The 27,510-nt window shown below is 41.6% G+C and overlaps 1 long non-coding RNA gene across 2 annotated transcripts in view; it reads left to right on the top strand.

Annotated features, from left to right (window-relative positions):
* The window catches only part of LOC307225577, a 251,855-nt gene that overhangs the window by 57,979 nt on the left and 166,366 nt on the right, over window positions 1-27,510 (top strand). For both annotated transcript variants that reach the window (XR_013843085.1, XR_013843086.1), the window contains one exon: window positions 8,241-8,321. This is a non-coding gene — a long non-coding RNA (uncharacterized lncRNA). The remainder of the gene's footprint in view (window positions 1-8,240; window positions 8,322-27,510) is intronic.

Consider the following 27,510-nt stretch of genomic DNA (forward strand, 5'->3'; position numbering starts at 1 on the left):
AAGGAAAAAGCAGAAGCTGAATGGGGGGCAGATAATGGGGTAAGTTTGTTAAAGCACTTTACTCATGTCCAGATTGTTTTATTTGCTCCCCAAGTGTGTTGCCTTTACAGAATGATAGGCTTTCCTTGGAAGCTACTCCCTTGAAATAAATGTGCATTCCTTACTACTGAGAAAAAATGGTGATATTGCAGACCCCTGCTTTGATTTCCTATGCCCTCCCCCCAACCACTACTACTCTGCTTGTCATCACTGGGTGTCATTGATTAATATACAGTTTTAAATGACGGTTAGCCGGACAACCCAAAAAACCACCAATATCGATCCTCTGTTGGAACATCGCTGGTTGGCGCAGGAAAAAATGTGACCCAGAATTCCAGTCGTATATCAATTCGTTTCATATCATTCTACTGCAAGAAACTTGGGAGGAGGGTGAAATTGTTATAAATGGATTTGACCTACTATCTCTTCCAGCTTGCCCCTCCCAGAAAGGAGGACGGCCGAAAGGTGGTCTAGTAATTGGTGTCTCACTGAAGCTGCATTTCAAATTTTCATTAGTTTTGACTGCTCCCCCCTATGCTTTATCCGGGTTGATGTCGGGGGGGAAAGTATCACTGCTAATCTCCAATGTCTACCTCCCGCCAGGGGGTTCGTCCCTTGAACTGCATGATAGATGGGAAATATTAGAAGATCATTTAGTATCATGCCGAGTCAAATATTCCAATAGCCAATTCTTAATTGGGGGTGACTTTAACGCACGCATAGCAGCAAATTGGGTCGATTTAACTAAAGCTAAATGGTGGTCTGCTCCATGCCTCGATAATTATGATTTGAGACATGCCTTGAGGAGAACCTCAAAAGACCCTAAAGTAAATGAGGCTGGAGTACTTCTCTACCAAATGGCTATTCGCTTAAACCTAGTACCCCTGAATGGTTGCTGCCCTTCCGATATACCGGGGGAGTATACCCACCTACCTAGGCATAAAATCAAACAGTGTACTAGATTACCTTTTAGCCTCGAGTGATCTGATGCCGAAAGCTCTCTCTTTTAAGATTGACAATATTCAGTTCAGTGACCACCTTCCACTTGCTGCTACGTTTGACCTAGACTGGCACGGGGACGAGTACAGTCATCCAACTCAATTAGATACTAACACAGAAAACCTGGTAGAGGGTATTAATACGGCATTACGAGTGAAGGGTATAAAGTGGTCTGTAACGCAGGCTCAAAAATATTCTGAATTTTTTCAACAGGAGATCATACAAACCTATTCAGCCCTTGACATAACTTCATATGAACACGATCAAACTATTAATCTATTTGCCAATCTGTTGAATGACCTCACGTCATTCTTTACTGTCCCAACCCACCAGGCAAATCGGGCCCACTTCAAGACAGGTGCACTGTGGTTTAACCATAATTGCAAACAAGCCAAACAACATCTTTGTGCTATTTATAATGATTACAAATCCTCAGGGGCGACTATGCTTTCCAAGGAGTACTATCAGGCAAAATCAGCTTACAAATATGTGCAAAAAAAGGCCAAACAGGAATGGCAACTGAACCGCTGGCACGCCCTTATAGCTGCCTCAAATACCCGTAATTCCCGAAAATTCTGGATGCTGGTTAACAGAAAATCTAAAAGATACCCCCTATCAGTTATTCCTGCCCCAGTTTGGGAATCCTTTTTAAGGAACTATTTTGCCTTACCAGACCTTAATATTAATACAATCGATGGATTCTATGAGCAGCTCCCTCTTTGGCCACCCACCGACCCGGAAGAAATCCACGGACTCATTTCTAATCTCAAAGTTGGAAAAGCCCCCAGTCCTGACCTAGTCCCGGTGGAAGCTATAAAACTTCATGCAGACTGGTGGGCGAAAATCCTGGCCGTTACTTTTGATGCCGTAAACAACAGTGTGAAGGTTCCAAGAATATGGAAGGATGCGATTATTATTCCAATTCATAAAAAGGGCTCGACAGATGACCCGGGAAATTACAGGAATATTAGTTTATTGTCAACAATTGGGAAAATATATGCACGGTTCTTGTTAACTAAGCTTACTAAGTGGGCCGAAGAGAACAACCTGATTGGGCCTGAACAGGCTGGTTTTAGATTGAATCAGTCAGCGGTTGATCATGTCTTAGTTTTATACCACCTTGCCCGGAAATATTCCGCCCCAAATAGAGGCCAACTTTGTGCGGCCTTTATTGATTTAAAGGCCGCTTTTGACAGCATCCCCAGAGGATTACTTTGGGGAAAATTAGCACGATGGGGAATAGACAAAAGACTTTTGTGGCTAATAACTAAATTGCATGATGGCTCGGCCGCCAGGGTGAGAATCACTCCGGCCGGCGACCTCTCAAATTCAGTAACCATCAATAGAGGTATTCGTCAAGGATGTATCCTTGCGCCGACCCTTTTTAATCTATTTATAAGTGATATGAGGGCGCCTCTGATAGATTCTCAAGAAACGACCCACGCCCCCCGTCTTGCCCAATATCGTTGCCCCCTTCTGCTCTACGCAGACGACGCAGTGATCCTATCTTTTTCAAGAGTTGGCCTTAGGAGGGCATTAAAAATTTTCGATGTTTACTGCAAATCAAATTTTCTTACAATTAATCATGCCAAGTCCAAAGTCCTAATTTTCACCAAGAGTCGAAAAACCTATAATTGGAGAATAGACGGAAAAGCAATTGACCAAGTCTTTAAATTTCAGTACTTGGGAGTCCTTCTCCAACACAACATGGGCTGGAAGGTCCATCTTGCATATGTATTAAATAGAGCTAAAGCCCTTTCCTTTGCGCTACTGCGTTTTTTCTTTTCAGATGGGGCTTTCCATATTCCATCAGTGTTAAAAGTTTTCAAGGCAAAGGTGATTGCAACAATAGCATATGCAATTCCAATATGGGGGTCTTTTGTTAATCTAACCCAATTGGAGGTAATCCAAAACCAGCTTCTAAGAAGATTGCTAAAATTACCCAGGTGTGTAAGCAATACTGCTATATGACTCAAACTAAATGTTACATCTCTAGAAACCACATTATGGAAATGCATCCTCTGTTACTGGTTGGAATTATGGCATAAACTTCCAAATCTCCACTTGATACAGTGTCTCTGGAGAGATGACTTCCCTAGCCCTTGGGCAAAAATAATACATGGGAAACTTGTGTTTTTAGGATTATCTCCATCTGAACTACTAAAATTGGATTTAATTTCTGCCAAGAGAATTATAACTCACAAATTAGAGGAGATGGATTTACAATTTAATATTGCGACAGGTGGTGGCACCTGTTCGCCGATAAACCTTGGCTTAACACCTCCAACGAAACTTCCATCTTATTTAACTACCTTATCTGTGGTGATGCACAGGTACGCCTTTATAAAGGCTAGATTCAATGTTTTCCCATCAAATGTGTTGGGTAACAGACTCTCCAACGGACAGATCTCACTGCTCTGTGACTGTAAAAGTGGATCTATAGAATCGTTATATCATATAATCTTCTGTTGTCCATTACATTCGGCTTCACGGACCAAGTTTCTGGCCCCATACTTATCGAGAATTGCTGACAGACCTCAGGAAGCCCAAATAATATACTTATTAAACGACGAAGACACAAGTAGATCCCTTGCAGTCGCTAGATACCTGATTAATGTCTTATTTCAAAAAAGGAGAAATGGATCACTGTATGACTCTGACAGCTTAGCTAAACTTAAGAACCATCAATAAGTGCCAGAACTAAGACGCATATCTCCCAAAATCCGAGGGATTTGAATTTCGCTTTACATAGAGGGAGCTTATTGTGTATAGTGTTTACTTAATTGAAGTAAAATTGGTTTTATATGGGTGTTTTAACTTGGATTTTAACTGTTTAAATTGTATTGTTTATGGATAAATTTTGATGTATTGTTTTCGATATGGGCCAATGGCCATAATAAATCAAACTTCGGAACTAATATACAGTAAGCATCTTTAGCATGCATTAGGGATAGGGGAGAAATTTTACCTGGACTTCATTTAAAGGTGACCCTACCCAATTCATTTTCCAAAACAATATGCAAACCAAAATGCACTTCTCCAAATGTTGCGGTGCAGTTCTCCAGCCAAGTAATGTGTACAGAAATGCATATACTATATGTAAAGTGTAGATAAAAAATGCATGTATTGGTGAAAATAACAAAAAATACATATTAGGGAAGTTGTTTTGCAAAAATTGCACTTTTTTGTATGTGGGTAGGCAAAATTGCGTGCAAAAAATTATGGATATTATGAAAAAAATTCACTAAAATGCTAATTTATGTTACGACTTAAAAAATTCTCAAACTGAAATTGACAGATTCACCCATCCCTAGTGTGCATGTGAGAATGCAGAGCACATACTAAACAATTCCTATGCATAACCCTTTCTGTTTCATGTATATTGATGTCATTCATTGCTTTCCACCCAGACCTTCCTAGTGGTGCCTTGCCTGCTTTCTCCCCTACTTCTAAAAATAGCTGTTTCTCCCCTAACTGTGACCTGTGCTGGTGAGTCACTTTGAATTCTTGGTGGGCAAAATTTGGCCTGCGGTTATTAACTGAAAAACCTTAGTATGAAAGTATTCCTCCATTTGCTTTAGCATTGAAGGAAAGTGGTGCAGAATATTTTATTGTGGAGCAGGGATGACTTTCTAGGTTCTGCTAGACCACTGCTCCCATCACCCCCTGACTATTGGCCATGCTTATTGGGGCTGATGGGAATTGGAGTCCACAACGTCTGGAGCACCATGGCTTCCCCATCCCCATTGTAGAGGATGGAGCAGAGTAGGGCTGAATAATGCAGAATTGTTTGCTCTGAAAGAGCAATTGCATAAGTTAATGTAATCCAGTTTGCAAGGTGAAAGGTATTTTCTATAGCTGTACAGTACATGCACTGAGTTCTGCTACAATTACAAAAATAACCTGTCAGGAAGAACAGTGGGGCATAGTGACAGCTGAGTAAAGGTTCATAATGTACTCATAACATCCTCTGACTCTGTGGTTGTGGTGTGGTGTGCTCGCACATGCTCTTTTTTGTGTCAATATCTCATTATTTCCACAGTGGTTGATTTTGCTGCTGTATATCAAACGTACATTACACTGTTTTGTTATTCTGCCCGTTTGACCAAAACGTTGTTAGTGATTGCTGAGAGAGGATTTTCTTCTTCTTTGCGATTGATTTGATAAAGTACTGATAATTCTAATAATTTCCTGAGGCTTTTAACAATGCTGTGCTCTATTTTAGTGTTTGTCTTATTGGCGTTTAGGAATCATTCATAATCTGAAACAATACTGGATTAAAACTGTACAATCTGTTTCGGAACACAACAACAACAGTCTTTATTACGGTCCAGAGACTCAACAAATCGTTACAAAGCAATACACAATGCATACAGCCTACCTCCAGGTTAAACAAGCATTTTGTTCAGAATATAGGGATCATTGGTTCTTGCAACCACTGATAAAAACTTTGCCCCTGCTAATGTTCTAGCATTTGTCCGGTCTTCCAATAGGAGCCCGACATAGTGAGCCTCTGATTTTCCCGGGAAAGGTACCAGCAAGGGTAGTATCAGTTCTGCCCTGGCTTGCTCATATTTTGCACAGTGCAACAAAATATGGAATACAGTTGTTGCATCTAGAACTTTGTGACTAGCCTGATGGACAAATAGGTCAACTTTGGTTTCCCAGAGGTTATTTTTTCTCTCCTTCCAGTGTTAAGTTCAGTATTTCACATTTCTGCATCAGTTTGTGATTTTCTCTCTCTTAAATTCCTCATAAAGGTTTATCAGCATTTTAGCACACATTTCTTCTAGTACAGGTGACTCACAACTTATTTTACTGACACAACCACAGCTTTGTGCACGTTTGTGTGGGAGGACAAATTTAAAAAATGGAGAGTGGGGGAAACCCAATTTCCATTTATTTACTTCCTCCGCAAAACTGTGCAAAGCTGCAATTGCAAAACTCTATAATCACTTTTTAAAGATTATCTTATGAATATTTATTACAATGATGGGGGAAACTCAGGCCCACAGGACAAAGACAGTCCATCAGGTCTCTTTATCCAGCCCGTGGGACTTTCCCCAGGCTACACCCTTCTGCTTAGGATGGATAGCTCAGTTGGTAGAGCATGAGACTCTTAATCTCATGGCTGTGGGTTCGAGTCCTACATTGGGTGCAAGATTCCTGCATTGCAGTGGCTGGACTTAGATGATCCTTGTGGTTCCTTCCAATTATGATTCTATGACTTTTCACTGCCTCTGTGCCCCCCTGGATTGGTTTTGCCTGGGTGGAACATGTTCTTGAACTGTGATAATTCCTCTTGCTTACCTGGATAGAGGACGGATGCTATGTGTGTGCAGAAGAAACCTTTGACTTTTGTGTGGCTGGAATGTAGCCTACTGCACAAAGGCAAGAGGTTTTTATCCATCGCTCTGCCTGCTCTTGCTTCTAGCCACACCAATTTTTGCCTCTGCCCTTCCCACTACTGGCCTGAAGCCTCTGGAAAGTTACCCATGAGCGAAAACAGGCTTTGGGCTGAAAAACATTTTCCACTTCCATTTCCGATTAATTGCAAGATACAAGAGTTTTAACACACCTTAGCACTGTGCATACAAATGTATGTTTCCCTGCCTGTAGGTTCACAGGCCAGGAATTTTGCCTGGCACTTTAAAGCAATGCAGTTTTTCCATAGGACACACTGAGGACAATTTCAATGCAACTGAATGGGTGTGTCTAATTGGGAAAGGCATTTGTGACATTTATTTGCATGTATAGTGTCTGAACTCTTCCATTGTCCATTTGAAGCCTAGAAGTTCTAGGCAACTCTTTGCTTGGGAGTTGTCTTACCTCTGAGCTAGCAAGGTGGGATTGAATTAAAAGACAGTAGTTACTGTTAAACTATCAGAAGTTCCTGTGTCTGGTGGGCTTGTTGTTGTTTAAATTAAGAAGCTGCTGTGTTGTACCCCAGCTGTTTTTCCTCATCCTCATCACTTGTGAAATCACAATTCCTCTTTTGTTTGGTGTTAACCATTTTCAAGCAACCTTGAAAGCATTTTTAAGAACATAAGAAGAGCCCTGCTGGTTTAGCCAAAGGTCCAACATCACCAGTATCCTATTTTCAGTAGTGATGCCCATTTAGATATTGACAGGAAGTCCACAGTTGGGACCCATGGGGTTTATTTTTTTAATTCTGTACAGTCTCAAAAATCCAAACAAAAACTATTTCAGACTTCACAGTTAATTGCCATCATTATGTTTTCATTTGATGAACATATTGATACATTGGGTGAGCATGCTGTTCGTTGTTTCTAAGTTTTACTCTTTTCTTAAATGTAACTTCTGGAAGTTTGCATTGCCAGAATCAATCATTATTTATTGGAACACTTCAGTGGCCATTGGCTGAAAGCAATAGAAGCTGATGGAGAGAAGAGGCGATAAGCTTTCTCCAGCAATTGGTATCCAGGTGAATAAAAGCAGGCTCTGGTCAGGGAGGGTGCCATTTAGCTATCCTAATGAGGGATGGAGCGACCTGTCAATTACAGTTCTCATTTTTCCTGTCTTAAATTTGCAGTGATGTGAAAATTTTATTTTTTAAAAAATCTTCATCAAAATTCTTCAGCATTTAGTGTGAATTTCTCTTAATAAACATATTTTTGTATGCAGTTTTGACTCATACACATTTCTGAAGCAATTTCTCCTAATATACATTTTCTGTGTTCTATTCAACAATATGTTCCCTTTGATGCAAACTCCTGCCTAATATATGCATTCTTGTAAGCACTGATTGGTTGGAGAACTGCATTGCAAAATTTGGATAAGTGCAAATTTTGAAGGAAGGCTGTGTTTTGGTTTCCATATTGTTTCAGAAAGTGCAAATTTGATAAACCGGGCTTTAAATGCAAACAATCAAATTGGATTCAAGTTACAAGAAAGAAGATTTTGACTAAATATAAGGAAGAACTCGCTGACAGCAAGAGCTGTCCGGCAGTGGGATGGATTCTCCCAGGAGGTTATGGACCTCTTTCATTGGAGATGTTTCAGCAGTGGTTGGATGGTCATCTGTCAGGGATGCTTTAGTTGAGATTCCTGCATTGCAGGGGTTGGACGAGATAGCCCCCAGGGTCCCTTCCAACTCTACAATTCTATTATTCTTCTCTGTCCCTAATCCTAGCTAATAGTTCTGACTGATAGACCTGTCCTATTTGTCCTTTCAATGACAGGATGTTTTTAAAGAGGAGGAAGATGGACATGCAAAATAGAAAATCAAGACTGAGTTCCACATTGAAGACGTACTTTAGCAGGTGAGTCCCATTTCTTAAGAGATTAAAAGAACTATTCTACATAACCCCTAGGAATGCTGTGCCAATTGTGCAAAGCAGGCCAACAGGTTTTTACACATGATGGGAATGGTAGTCCCCTAAGATAGTTTGAATGTCTTCTAGCCTGGTATAATACTTTCCTTCATTTTCTTAATTATGGCTGCCTTTACTGGGAGATGCTGTTGTCTGAACAGACCCATAGTGACTCCATTGAGTGCCTGTCCTATTAACAGGAAAGTGTTCATGACCCACCAAAACAACCTCTGTCAAATGTTTCCCACACATTTCCTTTTTGTGCATCATTATAGCTCTGTTGACAGGTGATATATCCCTATGTGGAGTGTTTGAAACAAAGAGTATTCCTGTGTTGCATCACACTGATATATACAATGTGGTGGTGTGTATATAGCCTTGTTTTATTTATAGAGGTTTTTCTGACCAAGAACTGTGAACCTTGAAAGGTACGGTAACTCATTCTGGCAGATAACCGCTACACCACATGAGGAGTAAGCAGAACATAGGAGTGTCTCAATAGGAAGAAGTAGAAAATGTGAAACAAGTGACCTTTATATATTTGGAAGGGAGAATGTCTCAGGCTTGAGATGCAGTTTATGTCTATCTATGAATCAGAGTGCTGGTATTGTGCATCCAAGAAAATTCAGTTTCTGTGTAAAGAAAGATGGGTACGTTGTGAAAATATTATATTCATTCCAGTTTTGTGTGATGCACGAGGTGTTTAGGCTTTCAAAAACAGCCAAATAGAGAGAGCATTAGTAAAGCATGTTTTGTGACTATTGAAACTGAATACTGCACTCAAGAAGATGTATGTTAAAGGTTTTTATATGGCTTCCATCTTACCAGAAGGGCTCTGAAACAAACCGATTTTGACATTTTCTATTTCTGCATCTGCACTAGTTCTATGATGATGATACCAAATTCTCCACCACGAAAGTCCTGTGTTCTGAGCAAGTTGAAGTTACTGTGGTTTTATAATTTGCTGGAAGTTGCCCAGAGTCAGATGGATGACAAATAGCTAGATAGGTAGGTAGGTAGGTAGGTAGATAGATAGATAGATGCTGCTGTTAGGAACATGGGGGACTGACTTATACTGAATCAAGTCACTGGTCCATCTAGCTCTGTATTATGGACACTGGCTGGCAGCATGTCTCTAGGTTTTCAGACAAGAAACATCCCCAGCCCTATTTGTAGATGCTGGAGATTGAACCAGGAATACACACTGTCTGCTCTACCATTGAGCTATTGCTCTTCTCCCTATTCCTCCCCATTACACAGAAGGAGGAGGAAAGAGGAAGCACATGGAACTTCACCCCAAGAATTCTGGGAACTGTAGTTCATTAAGGGTCATGGGAATTGTAGGTTTGTGAGGAGTAAATTCTTTGTGGTGGAGTGATGTGCTTTAAATATATGGTGTGTGTACAACCATAGTTCAGTTAAAAGCAAGATATGCTATTAGAGGGCTGGCTGTAGCATTAAGGAATCTCCCTGTTAATGTGGAAATTTTCATCTCTCTTCAGCAGTCTCTAATGCACTAACTCTTCTCACAAGAAACTATGCTGGATGGTGTAATCAAATGACTTTCAGTTGCTGGGAAAAATCTAGGCTCTGAAACAGAATCCAGCTTATTGAAAATTGATGCTTGGATTTATTGATATCACCAAATCCTGCCCTTCTGGCATCTGGGCTAAAAGGCTAATGTCTTGGAAGCTGAGGTGGAAAAATTTCCAGAATGGGACTAGAAACCACTCTAGGAAATAACTGCAGGCCCTCAGAGCATGGAAAGCATAATGGTTTTGGCTTTCCCTCTCAAAAAATGTAAATATGCAAGTTAAGGGCTCAAGTTGCTGGAGTTTGTGTCCAGAACTCAATTGCATGCTTTTCCTATGGTTATGTAAAACCACAGCATACCCAAAGCCTTGTCTATTCCTTTCACCCTTCCTGTATCGGAGACAAACAAGTGTGAGCACCGCAGACCCATATATTAGCTTGTCCCATCTTGACAAAAAGCACCACCATTTTATCAAACATGTTAGAAGTCTTGGGATTTGAAAGAGTAGAAACTAAAGAAACAGGATTGTCAGATCTAATCTATCAGTTTACCAGCATTTTATAATCAGGACATGAACTGACTGTAAGTTGGGCCATACTTTTCTTTCATGAGTGGGCAAGTAAACAGTAATTCTGCACTCCAATTATCTTTGATGATATGTTTATGTATACATTTTGGGGTCAATTATTCCCTCTCCCCCTCCCCCTGACACATGTCTATGAATGGACCTATTGACTAAATATTTGCAAGACCACAGATAGAGGTGTTTTCTTTTCCTATTAACTCTTTTATTTCTCAACATATGAAGTATGGATGAGATACGGGTGTACAAGGGAGTTAATGTCATTGTGAAAACCATCAAATTCAGCAAGCTGAAGGTTAAAAGCTTTCCCTGGTCATTTTTGGCACCTGGGTTGGCTACTGATCAAGTGTGTTTTGAGCTAAAAGTGAATATGGTATTAAGGAAACTAAAATACCATCTTAGCTTTCGAAATAAGACACCAAGAGTAGAATGCACATTTAACTCAAGAAAATGAACCAAAAAGATTATTAAACATTTCAAAATAAAATATTATTTCTAAAGGAAGTAAAATATAGAACATACATTTAAAACAGCACAATTAACAAGAGAATCAAATGTTAACTTAAACATAGAACATATCTGCTGCTTTTGCTGTCAATGGTGATTCAGGGCGACTGTCGGCTGTGGGAGCTTGGTTTCAATGGCCTGGATCTGCACAACGTGACTTTCTGGTGGCAGAGCAAGGAGAGGGGCTTGGGGACTCTTGGGTAGAAATTCAACTGCATTGGTGGTGGTTGCTCCCCTTTGGTCTTGGTGGAGACAGGGCAGCAAACTGTACTGGAGCCAGAGGTCAGAATAGGTGGAGCCATCACTTTTTCTCCTGGTCCCACTTTTTTATCAGCAGCCCTTGTGGAGGCCATGTTGCTTCTGCTTCAGCAATACTTTTTATTCTATATGTTTGGGGTGGATGAAGCTACTTCAGACTGCAGTTGTAGGGGCCCTGTTGAGATGGTCTTTCTTTGGAGGCTTACAGCATCTGATGGATTCCTGAATGCTCTGGGGGACTTTCTGGCTGGCACGGCTGGTGCTGATGTTGAGTCTCTTGTCACACAGAGGAATGTTGAGATATGTAGATTGCTCCTGAGTGCTCTTGCCTTCTCTGCTGGAGCATGTAGGTCAACTTGACACTCTAGTGACCCTCAAGGTATCTCAGCCAAGTTTTGCTTTTTCAAAGCCTGTCAAACTCCCAGCAGAATAATGTTCTCTGAAGTGGTTCAGCCAAAGCTATCAGGTGCTCAGAGGTATCTGCCGTGGATGTCAGCAGATGTTAAGACAAGGAAGGGCTTAGTCTTCAGACTTATTTTTTTTTGGGGGGGGGGGGATTGCAGGCAAGTACCACTGTGATCACAACTTTCCTTCCCACTCTACATGGGAAAGGGCAGTGACTGAGACTGTTGTTGTTGTTTGTTTGAGTGTGTGGGGTTGTTGAAGTGCTCCAGTTTGGGTATTGGGGACCATAAACAATCAATACATTTCATATTGTGGGCAATGAGAGCTCTTACTTTTAAAACTCTAAAATGTCATTATATCCATGTATCCTTATGAAATTAGGCCTGTAATGAACTATGGTAGGAGGTCTGTTGGCTCAGGTAGCTCACCTAGTGTTAGGAATGTCTTGCTCCAGTCAGCGGCATATGAAGTGGGGGGCAGAGGGGGAGGGCCGCCCCGGGTGCCACTCGGGGGGGGGTTGACAAGATGGCCCCTGCCTCCCCCCAGCTGTAGAGCAGCTGAGGGCGCACGCAGTCCGTATGTGCAGCATCCCGTACAGTCGCCACACATGCACAGTCTGTACGGGCTGCCACTTGCATGGCGACTGTACGGGCTGCTGCACATGCGCAGTCGGCAGCCCATACGGACTGCACATGTACGGCATTCTGTACAGAGTGCACACGCGCGGGATGCTACACATGTGCAGTCCATACGGGCTGCCCCGCCCCTGGTGCCAGAGAGGATTCCTCTGCCACTGGCTCCAGTGAGAGCCAGTGTGGTGTAGTGGTTAAGAGTGGTGGACTCGTAATTTGGTGAACCGGCTTCAATTCCCCGCTCCTCCACATGCAGCTGCTGGGTGACCTTGGGCTAGTCACACTTCTCTGAAGTCTCTCAGCCTCACTCACCTCACAGAGTGTTTGTTGCGGGGGAGGAAGGGAAAGGAAAGTGTTAGCCGCTTTGAGACTCCTTCGGGTAGTGATAAAGCGGGATATCAAATCCAAACTCTCCTCTTCCTCCTCCTCCTCCTCCTCCTCCTCAGAGCTTCTAATGCTATGAAAGCAGCCCCAAGCACTTTAGGACAGTGGTTCCTCCCGTCCATGTAATAAACACTTTCTCCAGAGGAAAAGCATAAAAGGGGGATGAAATTATGTGGGCAACAAACACTTCTTAAAACTTAATCTACAAGTTTTTCATATGCAAATACCTTGGGTATTGTAAAGCCTTATTCCAGAGCTATCAGGTTTTCTATTTGTTCCTATAGATGAGGGTTGCTGCATAATTCATAGAATCTCTTTGGCAATGATGCTCTTGAGGTATGTAATTGGTTTCAGAACAACGAAACAAATCCTCCAAGAAACGGTGCCAAGATGTATTTCAGGAACTACCCTTTAGTTCTTTATCTTTTCAAAATGGCTTTCTTTTCATATAACACTGTCTTTTTAATAGAGGGTATAGTATACTTTCTCAATGACAATATTCTCACAAAGTGCTTTTCATAGCAGCACCAAAATTATGTTTCCACATAGTTTTCCTGAGCTGCAACCCTTTACTCACACACTAATTAAATGGCATTGACTTACGGGTAAACGTGCTCAGGATTCGCTGATAGTGAGATAATTTGTCCCTTACCAGTGTGATATGGATTTGCAGCATAGTGAAACCAGCATGGTGAATTCTCAGATTATTTAATGCAGAATGATCAACCTCCGAGAGGTCAGCTGGGGGAAAAAACATTTGCTTAAATTTGCATGAGAAGGTTAAATAGGGTAAAGATTAAGTGCTATGATCAAGACCTATTATTATTATTATTATTATTATTATTTATTTTCTATACCACTCTTCATCCAAAGATCCCAGGGTGGTTCACAACAGTAAAAGACAAAATGAGAATACAAAATACATAATAACACAAAAACAAACCAATAACCTCCCCCCTCTAAAAAGCCATAGAATTTTAATCAGCTAAATGCCTGGTTAAAGAGAAATGTTTTAGCCTGATGTCTAAAGAAATGTAATGGAGTTTCTAGGTAAACCTCCTTGGGGAGAGCATTCCACAAACAGGGAGCCACTGGGGAAAAGGCTCATTCGTGTGTTGCTACCTTCTGGTGCCCTCTAAGGCTGGGGTTTCCAGATTGTGGTGTAGGGACCCTCATTTCATTCCAGTGGTCCATGGTGGAATTCCAATTGTAACCCAATGAAATACAACATAAGGAATAAAAGAAGCAATAAAAATGTGTAGAGAAAGAACAGGTTGTGCAAAGGGAAACACTGGGGCTACAGAAATCTGTTGTGCAAGCAGTCATGAGAACCATATTGGCTTCCTTTGCCTTGCTCAAGCCACCCCACTAACACAAGTCATTCTGCAATCACTACACTGCTAAGGGATTTAAACTTAGTGCTATGTTGAATTCTTCCCTGTGTTTCATGGTTGAATTTATTATTGTAATTTACTTTTTGGAGAAGCTACTTATACATCAATAAACAGATCTATGACTAGACATAAATAGTGCTCTCATAATTTATTTCCACAGCTTCTACAAGCCATCAGGGCCCATAAAGAACTGCAGATTTAAACCAGATGGGACCATCCACCTCTCTCCTCCTTCCTGCTCTAATCTGAGTAGCACTGTCCTTGCATGGTACAGCTGGGGATAAGTTGTCATCTTTTGCCGGCGTCAATACACTGATGCCTCATCACGAGACCTGCCTGCTGCCTCTGCATGGCAATTCATTGGGTTTCACCATAAAGTTGTAGCGGAGAAATAAGCTTTCTGAAAAGGTTTTGTGTTATATATATATATATCACACCAGCTGATTCTCTTTTCAATAAACACATCATTTTTACTTCTACATAGACAGCTTGGTGGGCGTCGTTTTCTTTATTCTGGTGGTGTTATCAAGCACTGGTGTATGCAGCAGTGCTGATAAGGAAAGAGAAATGTCACCCATGAGACCGTCAGGGATTATTGTTATTCACAATTGTATAATGAGACAGCCGATCACCTAGAACGGGGAAAGTATTCTATTGTTCTGGCTGGGCAGTTGCTATTATTTCTCTACCAGGACACTGGCGCAGCGGATGCATCTGGCTTTGTGTGCGACAGATTGAAATTTCATCGTTCAAAGAAGTTCGACAGTGCTGACCAGGGGAGGTCTCTTGATGTAATTTCTTTGAGGAGGCAACTGAAAGGAGCAAAGATGTAGGGATAAATGGAATGAATGAGCTCAAAGATTCTGAGGCTCCCCCCTTTTCTTTTTACAGGCAGAAGATAGTATAAAATGTCAGGTGTTTAGAGCGCAATTCTTTCATGAGCCATAAGTATTGTGTAGCAAAATGCACCTTGAATTTTCGAGGTCCATTTTTTACCTTTATCTGAGGAACGTTTAATAAGGCCTCATCTCAGTGATTCCCCACCTACCCCTGCATTCATGAGAGGAAACTGAGTGTGGACACAGTTCTTGTTCTTTGTGCTCCAAATACTACACTAATGGAGGGGAGTTATTGTCGATTTGGTGCTGCACATGTTGGATGTGTTTTGTGTTGGCCACACAACGTCTCTATCATTGACACGCCAGCCCATACATTTGACATGGATTCTCCCTTAACACAGAAAATCCAGTAAGTGAGCTGTGATACATCTCTAGCCACCATGGACATGAAAGATCGTTATTTTCCACTGGGTGGTTTGTCATGTGTATGGTGAGGTTTCAGTTGATTCTCTATCACAGGGTTGGGGAAGCCATCTGGCCCAGAGGCCTAAATAGGTCTGTCAAGGGTCCTAATTTTGCCTGTGATGCCATTCAAAGCCATATTAACCTCCCATATACCTGTCGTGTGTGGCCTCGGATACATGACAGGTAAGGACATCTTTCCAAAGGGAGAATTGGGATATTAAAGTGATTCTTTGCAAACATAGCTTGCTGGCAGTGCTGATCACAAACAAGAGGTTCCCAGAAACCTCCTTCACCCCTCGTATATACAGTAGCATTGCCAAATATCCTGAACTGGAACTCAGTAGTGATGATGATGATGATGATGATGATGATGATGATGATAAAAAATAATAATTATTGTAACATGTCACTTCATTTTTTTATTTTTATTTTAATAATATTTATTAAAAATTTTCCAGAATAAAAAGGAAAGATAGCAAGAAAAAAAGAAAAAACAAATATGATTTACACTTGGTTTCAGTGGCATCTTTCCCGGACTTCCCCCCTCCCCCTCTTGTATTCCATTTCCCTTAAATTGATTCCACAGATTCTTACCCCAAATTTTAAAACCTTATTTGTAATTTTAAATAACCCATTTATTCCAAATTAATTTATCTTATTTATCTTAATGAACCATTTCTCCTTATATTTTATATAATTCCCTAAGATCGACCCCATTTCCCTTCCACGAATTCCCCTATTTTCAAACAACAAACATGAAAAAAAGAAAAGAAAGAAATAATATATAATTTTACAGCCTTTGGATTCCAAATCTCCCCCCCCCCATTCCCCGGTTCCAATCCCCAAAGTTCATCCATTGTCTACTGCCAGCCTGGTGTATCCACGTCTATATCTCAACTCCACTTTGCCGTCTTTTGATAGCTTTTAATTTCAGAAAGTCCAATCTCGAAAAAACTCTCAGAAAAAGTCATTGTTCTTCCATCCAGACCTCTATGTTTAAGAGTCTAACTTAAATTCTATTTCTTGGTCCTTTTAAAGTCTGGATGTTCCAAATACTCCGGCTTCAAATTTGGTCCAGCTCTTATTCCTCAGGTTGCTTTTTCCTGTTCTGCTGCAGAAACCTTCTAATTCAGAAACTTCTTGTTCTCCACAGAGGCTTTTGTTATTCAGGAACATAACTTGCGTCAAGTCCCTTCCTTTCTTCAGTAGATAAATCCATTGTCTCCTTTAGTATAGAAACCTCTGTAGACAAAATAATGCTTCGTTTTTGCAGCTTTCCCAAGAGATAACAGATCCTGCTCAAATTCATAGTATTTTTCCACTTGCTGCTACTGTTGCAATGTCCCAGCCTCCCTCTAGAGGGAATATGGTAACTTAATTTCTTTCAAAATCAGACCCAAAAGTCAAATAACTTGTTGCCTTTATTTCCAATAATTTATGTCCAAATTGTAACAAATCTAACCAGCAAAGCCATCGTAACAAAGTTCTCTTTTATTTTCCTGCTTTGACAGCTACTTTGACAGCTGTCAAAGTTTCTGTGTCTCTTCACCAGTCTCTCATAGCGGATCGTTCCCGGTTCCCGGGGGGGGGGTTGCATTTTAGTTCCCACAAATCAGTCTTCTCCTCCAGCACAATTATTGTAATTTCCCTTCGTGAAGTTAAATTTTTTTTTCAGGTAAACAAGTTCATCTCTCGATCTTAGTTGTCAAATCCTTGCGTTGAGCCATCTACAACGGGGGGGGGGGCGGACTTCCTTTTTGCACTCCCCCCGCTCGCTCCAAATTCAAAGATCAAATTTCCCTTTTAAGTCCAATCAATTTACTCACGGGACTCGGAGGGAGTCCGCCATTCGGCGATGGCGCCGACCCGGAAGTCCTGTAACATGTCACTTCAAATAAAAATATTTAAGTGCAGATGATGCTTGTAGGCTTAAAATCTAAATAATTTTATTCATCTTTAAATCACAAAAACTAGCTGAAACATTTATCTTTCAAATGCTATATCATGACCAATAGTTACAGATAAATAAATTGTCCTTTAGCACCTTAGAGACCAACTAAGTTTGTTCTTGGTATAAGCTTTCGTGTGCATGCAAATATTTCAACTGCGTCAGATCAACACGGCTACCTACCTGAATAGTTACAGATTTCAGCAAATAAGTTTCAATTTCAAAGGAGATCTCTAGTTCCCTTTCCTTCCTTTATGCTTTTATGAAAAGAACCTTCTAAATAATTTTATTATTCATTTCATTTCTGTATTGCTTTATATTTGTAAAAAAAAAAAAAAGCAGTTTGCAGTCTATATTAAAACATCAGCTGAAACAATCCAGAATAAAACATTACTGAAGAAAGTCAAATATAAAGTATACATTCAAAGCAGCATAATTAACAGGAAGCTGAAATATTATCTTAAAGATTTCAAAATAAAACATTACTAAAGGAAGTCAAATGTAAAATGCACATTTTAAACAGCATAATTAACAAGAGAATAAAGCATAGAACATATCTGCTGCTCCAATCCTGCCAATGATGACAGGCAATGGTTGTAGAAGCTCAGGCTCAGTGACCTGGGTTTGCACTAAGAGTCAACCAAGATGGTCCCTGGGCTCCTCAGTAGCTTCAGCTTTTGTAGCTGGAGTTAGTCAGGGCCTAGGCAGGCAGGGAAAGGCCTGCAAGGCAGGGAACAGTCTTCTGGCTCTCACAGCCAAGATGAGTTGTACTAAAACACTTGGGGTAAGAATCCTACCAGTTCCTGGAAGGAAACCTCTGTTTGATTCTACAGTGGCTGCCATTTATTCTAATTTTCAGCACTCTCTGTGTGTGTGCTCCAGTTTTTAGATCACATCCGATAATACAGTGCAAGTTGCTGATTGAAAAGAAAATGCAAGAAGCCCTTTTTCAGGAAGAGAATGCTTTAATGCTGGCTACAAAACAAACATGAGGAAAGTATCAGAGCCAGATAAGACATCTTATCTGAGCATTGTTTTTTTGTTTCTACATTTTTAGAAACAAAAGGGGAAGTGGAAGGGAAAGATTACAATGACACACTTTGTTGAGTTTGGATGGAATAAGTAAACCACATGTTGAACTCAAACCATGTTTTAGCTGGTGAGTAGCTATTCCTAGCAACATTTGACTGGATAATTATGCAGTACTGTATACATGTCCTGAATAAGAAAGAACTCTTCTTAATTATTATGAGAACTTTTCTGAGTTGCCTACTAATGGATACCATACAGAGAAGCTTTGTCGTCTGCCTGAAACAACTGGCCTGAACTCCTGTGTAGATTATAATGGCATGTGTCAGGGAACTGCCATCAGTGCTGGAGGGAGAGAGCAAGCTCCAGAGGGATTCCAGAGAGCGTCCTGGGATGGGGAGAGGCAGCCCATCTTCTGGGGAAGAGAATCAGCGTAGCACCAGTGGAGAAGGGGGGCAGATGGGGGAATCGGCGAGGCGGTCCCATGACTCCTTGCCGGGGACTAGCGGGGAGAGTAAGGGTCCTCCGCTGCCTACGCCCTCCTTGTGCAGAAGGCTTCCGCGCAGGGAGAGTAGGAGGAGACTAGGCGTCAAAGAGCTTCTTTGCTGGAAGAAGTTTAAGAAATGCCCACTGACGGATTCTGCCAGCGATTGAGACAGCCACGGGTGAGTGGCTGTCTGGACAGAAAAGGTTCACTCAGGCAACCCAGCCAGGTGTTGGCACCGGCTTACGCACGAGCAACCCCTAGAACCATTACAGCATGATTATAAAATAGTTCTGAAATGTTATGCAAAAGTTGTAATGAATAAGACCTTATATTTCTGGGTAGGTTAAGGGTAGTCAATGTAGGGCTCTTCAGATGTTGTGGACTACAACTCCTGTAATTCCTGACCATTGGCAGTTCTCTCTGGGACTGATGGAAGTTGTAGCCCAAAATTAACAGGCTACCTCCGAGGTTGGTGATAGGAAAAAAAGAAATCTTGGCAAAGTCAGATTGCAACACCTCCCTCTTTGTCCAGAACTACCAGTGTCATTTCAGTTAACTTTTGACTGTCCGTTGTCACCAGGAACACAAGGAGCAAAATCTGTTCTAATCTTTTGTAATATGGTGCTCTGTGTGAGGCCAAAGTTTGGCTCTCCCAAATGGATTATCTCAATAGTTTCCCCTCCTCTTCTTGGCGCCCTGTGTGGGGAGACTGCCTGCACTGCCCTAGATCCAGCGCTGCAAAAGACTAGCAAGGTTAGACCTTGTGGTGAGAGATCATATGCATGTTGTGTACAGAATGCTTGTTTCCCTCTCACTAGATCCCCCAGGGTGATCCAGTGAAGCTGATTGACAGAACACGCAGAAAAGACAAAAAGAAAGTACTGCTTTGTACAATGCCTGATTTATTTCTGGAATTTGCCATCAAAAGATGTGGTGAGAGCCATTAGCTCAGATGGTTTTAAAGGAGGGTTAGGAATGGCTAGAGCTCTCAGTGGCTACTAGTCATGGTGGCTTTATGCAGCCTTTCAGAGACAATGCACTACTGAGTACCAGTTGCTGTTGAGCAAAACAGGAAAAGCCTTTTGTCTTCATATTGGGCTTGGGAGCTTCCCAGAGACATCTGGGAAGCCACTGTGGAGAAACAGGATGTTGCACCAGATTGCACTTTGGTCTGATCTAGCAGGACTCTTCTGTTCTCCTGTACATTGTGAATAATTGACTGGAAGTGATGGAGACTCTGATGACCCCCATAACTGTTGGTTCCCTTGACTGTTATCAGACTTCTGCTTTTCCTGCTCATGTTGGAGAAAACTGTGGCAGAGAGAAAGCGATGATGTCACCCAAGTGCGTAATCGCCTTCTTCGGTATGGACACTTCTTCATTTGGTAATGTTTGCTGTATTACAAGGACTCATTTGCTTTGCCTGCAGTTTCTCCCCAGAAGTTCTCTCTCCTGCTGAGAATGCAAAATAAGATTCTGTGTATTCAAGCTCAGGGTTTGGCAGTCGAAGAATCCAAAGCCAGAGCACATGCTTTGAATGCAGAAGGCATCAGTTGCTTCTCCCCAGTGTCTCCAGTCAAAGGGCTCAGATTGCAGGTGATACAGTCCTCTGCCAGGAAGCCTGGAGACCTGCTGGTAGCCAGAGTAGTCTAGATAGGCTAGATCTGGGGCATCCAATGTGGTGCCTTCCAGATGTTATAATGTAACCCCCACCAACCTTGGTCTTTGTCCATGTTAGTTGCCGCTGATGGGAGTTGTAGTTCAACAACACCTGGAGTGCACCACTCTGCTTACCTTGGATCTAGCCTAACAACATAGAGAGAGTACTATATTGGTTACCAAAGGGATAGATGGACAAATAGTTTTACCCGGAATAAGCTATTTTCTTAGGTTCCAGCTTGAATTAGAAAGAAGAAAAGAAACATAGTATAAAAATAAATTCGTTCCAACAGTCCATTTCCAGACCAAATCAATATTACAACCTGTTTAACAAACAGCTTCTAGATAATGTGCCTGCAACAAAAAGCTAGTGCTTCCCCTCTTCTTAACTCTGTGTTGATGCCCAGATCCACTGTCTTCAGTCATACACCACACAGCCAGCCAACACATAGGCCCTGAGTTTTGTTGCCTGGGGCACAAGGAATAGTCTGGCAAGAGGAAAAAGGGGGGTCTCCTTCAATTTATATATTTTCCAGCTATTTTGACTTGTGACACCTGAGATGCATTATTTATTTGTCTTTTTAAAAAGCATCTGTGTACCACATAACTTCTCAGTTATGCTATAACTCATTTAAGAAGGAGGTGCATGAGAATCATACTGTCAAACCCAGGTGTTTGGTGGATTTAAGGACTGTCCTAGGCACAGGAAACCCTCATAACTCTGTAGCAGGCCCAGCGAATGAGCAAGTGGGCTTCATGGCAGTTACCCCTGTATAAATAACAAGTTGAATACCTTTCAGCATTTTCCCTGCCTCCAGAAAATTCATTTTTTTGAAGAAATGTGCCTTCCTTCTTAGTTTTGCTATACTGTGGTGTCATACACCAATTTATATTTGATGAAACTCTTGTTGATTATTACTTGCTTACATTTTGTGTGGCGGTTTCTCCTCCCCACTGTCCTCATTAAAAACCTTGCCTTGTTTCTGGGTGTATTTACTTATGAATGGAGCAATTGAACTTCCAAGCACCTCTCTACCCATGCCTGGTGGATAGGGAAAAGTGAATTACAATTCCCAATGAGCAATATGATGGTATATATGCTCATGACAAGAACTGCATGTACGTACCAAACATTACAGGTACGGTCAGAAAACAGACAAGCTACTTCTAAACATTGCACCAAGATGATTCTGAATAGAGCCAGTACAAGGAGATTTTGCCCGTCTCTATTTTGTGTCCCATCTTGCTGCATCTTGGACTAGCACATTTCCTGGACTGGACCTGACTTTGTTTCTACTTTCAAGGTCTTTGGGGGATTTGGACTAGCATAATTTCATGTATAATGTGCTGTTTAAAGGAAGATCAGTAGGGCCATTCATAAATTATCATGTCCTGAAGAAGCATATTCATTAGTAAGATTTAATTTTTAGCTCTCTGAACTAAAAATCAGGTCAGATAACACCGAAGTCATCCATACAGTAATCTTAAAAACTGGCATTCTGCATTTACAGGCACAACATTCATTAAATTAGATTCTGAATATTGAAAATTCTCTACCTGATTCAAATGAACTCAACTATACTGTAGAAGGATAAGATAAACTACAGTAAGGCTTTCAGTGTGGCTAAAGGGGACGTAATTAACTGATATATGTAACTTGCAACGTGACTCTCATGTGGCCTAGAGCACTGAAGACTCACATAAAACTTGCATGATCCTATTAATGTTCTAATGAGAGTGTACCATAATAGCATAGTCAGCAGTGGGGGAATTAAAAGGACAGGGTGCCATTAAGCAGAATATGCGCTTTATAGAGAAGTTTAGTAAAAAAAACAAAAAACAAAAAAAGCCTTCAAAATGAATTAACCGTGTTTTTATTACCCTACTCTATATCTATCAGATTAAACTATTTGTTTTTCCCCATCTGGATCTGATAAAGAATGAAAAAGTGTCACTGATGATTTACTCAAATTCAGTCTTAAAGTCACCAGGGATTTCTACACGGATTTCACTGCTCGTGATCTAGAATCCCAAGTGTGTGCACACAAGGTGTCAATAGCCAGCTATGACAGAGTTTTGTGATCATATACATTTCTTTCCTTTTGTCATCTGGCTCTGGGGAAGCTCCAGTTGCACATGTGCAGGCTGCTTTATTGGCTCATAGCCAATGGCTTCTTTTTTAAAAAAGAAAAAAAGAAAAAACCAACACCGCCTTTGTTCTTTCTCCAGAACAAATGCTGCTACTCTTTCTTAATTTTCTGCCTACCTCAGTATTCAAATTTACTTCTGTATTTTCTTACTGCTCATGAAACTACAAAGCCTATCGAGTTCTGCTGACTTCTGCATTCTGAATAATTTCCAACTATACCATGATGAGAATCAGTGTGTCGTGATGGTTAGAATGCTGCGTTTTGAAGCGAGAAATCCAGCTTTGCCATGAAGAAATCATGCTTGGCCATGGAGCTCACATGGTTGGTCTTGGGTAAATCTTACCGCCTTTGTTGCAGGACTCTTGTGGAGATACAATATACAATGTGGTGGTGATGGCGGTGACCTCTGGAGCATTCAAGGACCCACTGTGACCAACTGGCTACACATTTTGATTCTGCTTCTTTGGCGATCACTCGTAGCCAAGTAAGATTGTCTTTCATAAACACGGTTTTAACAATGAGTCCATAAGTGAATGTTGAGGCTAATTCTGGGCCCACACATCCTTCCACAGTGGGCACATTGGTTTCCATGCCAGGAGTTGATCATGGTGTGGATTTGCCAAGCGTGCCTTCCTCCTAGCACGTTTCTCCCTTGCGTCCTGATTTCGAGTTTCTTCAAAGCCCATGACACCTTTGGTAAAGGCTGTTCTCCAACTGGAGCACTCATCTGGAACTGCAATAACTGTAGATTCTCATGTTGTACCAACTGAGATGAGTCCAAAGTTGAGCATCTTGAGTCAAGGTCACTCCAACTTTATAATCAAAATGTGATAACAAGTGGTACACATTTTGATTATAAAGTTGGAGTGACCTTGACTCAAGATGCTCAACTTTGGACTCACCTCAGTTGGTACAACATGAGAATTTACAGTTATTGCAATTCCAGATGATGCATCCAGTGCCATAGCAATGTGTTGTGGGATAGGCTTCAGTTTATGCAGTCAGCAGGTGTGGATAAGATGTTGGTATCGATACACCTGCACACATGCCCTTTCATCCTGGCTTATTAAATGGAGCAGAGGGAGTTTGACTGTTTGGGTCCAGAGCATGGTTCATGGTGTGAGAGGGTGGATATTAAATAGCCTTGAATACTATTTTTAATATCTACATGAAGCCACTGAGAGTGTGATACGGGCAAGTTGCCACCAGCATTTTCTTTTTAAATTACAAACTGATGAGGAAATAGGGCAAAATGAATTTATGATGGGGGGGGGGGGGAGAGAAATGGAGAGAAATCTAAACTGGGATTCACCCACCCCTGTTAGCAGCACACATACATAAATTAAAAATCACTCAGTCAGTCACTCAGAATGCATATTGGGACTTGAACGATCAGTTTCAGGAAGGGAGGAACTTTCAAACTGAAAGACCCTGAGAGACACAGATCAAAAGCTTCAAATGGTTGGGGTTTTTTTAAGCAAGCTTTTGCTTCACATGCTGCTTTAAAGGCAAACATGGACATAAAAATGAGTTGCTTACATTGCAGATAAGCAAACAGAGATATGGGGTGGATGAGGCTATTTTTGCTTAGAGTTAAATAAGGCTTCCCAGCTGTCCACGGGACAAACATTATTATTATGATAATTTTATATTCACATGTCTTACATGATTGACTTCCCCCAGTTTCCCAGTGAAAAGAAGGTTGACAGGTAATTTCTTTAGGAGTGCTTCTAATTACTCCCCCACAAAGCAGAACTTCTCTGTGAGGTTTTTTCTTAACACACATTTGCCTTTGTGAAAGTCAGATTCATGAAGAAGTATATAAAAAGGTGCCTCGGAAAGGAAGGGAATAACAGCTGTTCATAATGAATATAGAAAATTGCCACTGCTTTCACAGCTGTTGCTGGATTTGATGAGGCCCTTGGCCTCCTCCTTCCCAGGTAGGGATAGCAGCACTGGAGGAGCCAGCGCAGCTGCCCATTGCTCAGGTGGCACCATCAGTGGTAGAGGAACGACCCTGATGGGTAGGTACCCCGGGTGAAAGTAGCTCAGCTCTTCTCCTCTCATGATAGGTGAGCTAACAGCCTGGCAGTAGCAAAAAGGTGAGGGCAGCATATGAGTGAAACATTGGTGCTGGTCCCCAGAATTTTATCCACCCCCATTGCCTCTAGGGACCCCACATAGTCACCCCATAGGGGCTTTATGATGGGGTCACTTGTGAGGAAGTTAAAACACCAGCCATCACCAGCAGCACATGCCAGCTACACTGGTTTCTTTAAAAACATTACTGCTGTTGGCTCCTTCCTGTCTCAAGGTAAAAGGAAGTGAAATGAGGCAGAGTAGTGAACCCTCCAAGGGGGGTGGGGGGCACTGGCAAGTGCCCAGTGGTACCAACTCTTCATTGGGTGTGATAACTGGCATTTTCATCTTTTCAAAACCACTTCAAGCTCTGCCCACCCCCAGCAATCAGGCAATGTATAAACTTTATGAAATAAATAATCATAATTCTTTAGTTCATCAGATGTCCCGCCCCCACCCCAGCTACTTGCAGAAAGAAGTTCTGCTTCCTTAAATTGAGTGTGCGTGTTTTGAAAATTGTTGGATTATAATTTTAATTTTTTAGCCCATTTTCGAGCCTATGCTTTCCTGCCTGACTGGACTCAACCAGAGGTCAGTCATCTTGTCTTGTCTTTTTTAATTTATTTAATCATTTTTTCAACACAAACAGCAACCACAAAAAACACATACAACAAAAACCACAATAACACTAATAACACAATTTAACAATTCAGATTTGAGTACTGATATACCTATAACTACACCTTTTTAACAATATTTCCCCACCTCTCCTTCCCCTACTTCCCACCACTTTCCGCCTTATCTCTTAAATAATCCTTCCAGATTTCTTCTTATTTATCCATTCTTAATTTGTGTTGATATGAAATTCGTTCGTATGTAACTAGTCTGTCCATATTGTCAATCCATGTACTCAATGGGATCTTTTTGCGGCTCTTCCAATTCATCAGAACAAGTTTTTTTGCTTCTAATATGGCACTGTACATCCATTTTTTTTTTACCCCTTGTAATCTCCCAGAGGTCAGTCGTCTTGTGTTGCCTGCATTTCTGTTGGAAGGGTGTTCTGCACTATGAGACATGTTTATTACATTTATATCCCACCTTTCCTCCAAGGGTCTTAAGAGTAGTATACATGGTTGTCGTCTTCCCTATTTTATCCTCACGAAAACTCAGCGAGGCTAAGAGACAGGTCACCCTGTGAGCTTCATAGCTGAGTGGGAATGGAAACCCTAGTCTCCTTGTCTGGCATTCTAACCATGACACCATACTCTATCTCTTTATGAGAGAGTGGTATGTATGTACTTTTATAGAGAAAGAAATATTGATTTAGAGGTCTTGAGTAACAAACTGATTTCCACAAAAGATGGAGCTTTCTGTGATAAGGCAAGTGACGGGGGGAAACGTGCTGGAAGGTGTAGGGTAAAACTTGCTTTGATGCATCAGCTCATCTCCTGACAAATAAATTGGGCTGAGTGTTAAATAAGCAGGCTGCCTGGAAGTCACCTCACCCATAGGGATGGCTTAACCTCTGTCTTCTACATACTGGTAACCTCTAGGTTAGATTACTGCAACATATTATACGTGGGGCTGCCTCTAAGGACAGTTTGGAGACTTTACCTGGTGCAGAATTCAGCAGTGAGTCTGCTCACCAGGGCAAGATAGTTTGTGCATATGACACCAATCCTGGCCTGATTGTACTGACAAGCATAATCTGAGGCCCTTCTTCATGTTGCTACCTCTATGAGAGGTCCAGAGGGTGGCAAGACGAGAATGAGCCTTTTCTGTGGTGGCTCCATTTGTGGAATGCTCTCTCCAGGGAGGCTAGTCTGGCACCTTCATTACATATATTTAGGAGCCAGGCAAAAACATTCCTCTTCTTCCGAGACTTCCAGGTTAGCGCGATCCGGTTAATGGCGGATTCCCTCCGAGCTCCGGAGGGAATCGGCTCCATTGCAGATGGGTCTCACCGCGACGGCGACGCGGGGACCCTTATAAACCGCAGGCGCGGAAGCCTGCGGACCTGGTGACTCGGCGGGCACCTAAAGCGCCCCCCCGACCCACGAAGAGCCTTTTTAAAGGCTGCGGAGAGGGTACGGGGAGTGGCATGGTGCTGTGAGTAGACCGCTACTGCAGTGGAGCGAAGCCGCGAGCCATGGCCGGAGACCGCTGACTTTCTTCCCTGAAATTTGGACTTTAATTAATCCGTGAGTAGATTGGAATTTGGACTTTAAAAATTTTATCCTTGAATTCGGCACGATCGGGGGATGTGCTAAAGGGAAGTCCGCACCCCCCTGCCTACAGAAAATTTAAAGCAAAGATCGGAGAACTAAGGTGGAGAGTTCTTTCTTTGGTGTTTTGTAAAAGATAATATTTGCACGAATTTGACAGAAGAAGATTTGTGCTGGAGAGTAAGAATGGAATTTTAGAAGCTTTTGTCTAAACCTCCCCAGACCCGGGGGTGTCCTCTATGGGAGCCGGAGAAAAAGGAACGAGGAGTTTGACAGCTGTCAAAGGAGCTGTCAAACGGGCAGCGAAAGTTAAAAACTCTATTATTTAACTTTTTTTTGGACTTAATTGGCTACATTTGAACTAAAGTGGTTGGAAACAAAGTAGGGAAATAACAAGGTAAAGGACTATTGGGAAAAGACTATTAAGTAACCAGAATCCCCCTAGGGGAAACATTGAAACATTACAATGGCTGCAGATGGAAAATTACAGGCAGAGTTAGAAAGAATGTTTTTTCTTGTGGGAAAACTGCAGGAGCAGACTGCGGTTATGAGTAAACAAC

Source organism: Podarcis cretensis (assembly GCF_951804945.1).
Source record: "Podarcis cretensis genome assembly, chromosome: 10".
NCBI lineage: Eukaryota > Metazoa > Chordata > Lepidosauria > Squamata > Lacertidae > Podarcis > Podarcis cretensis.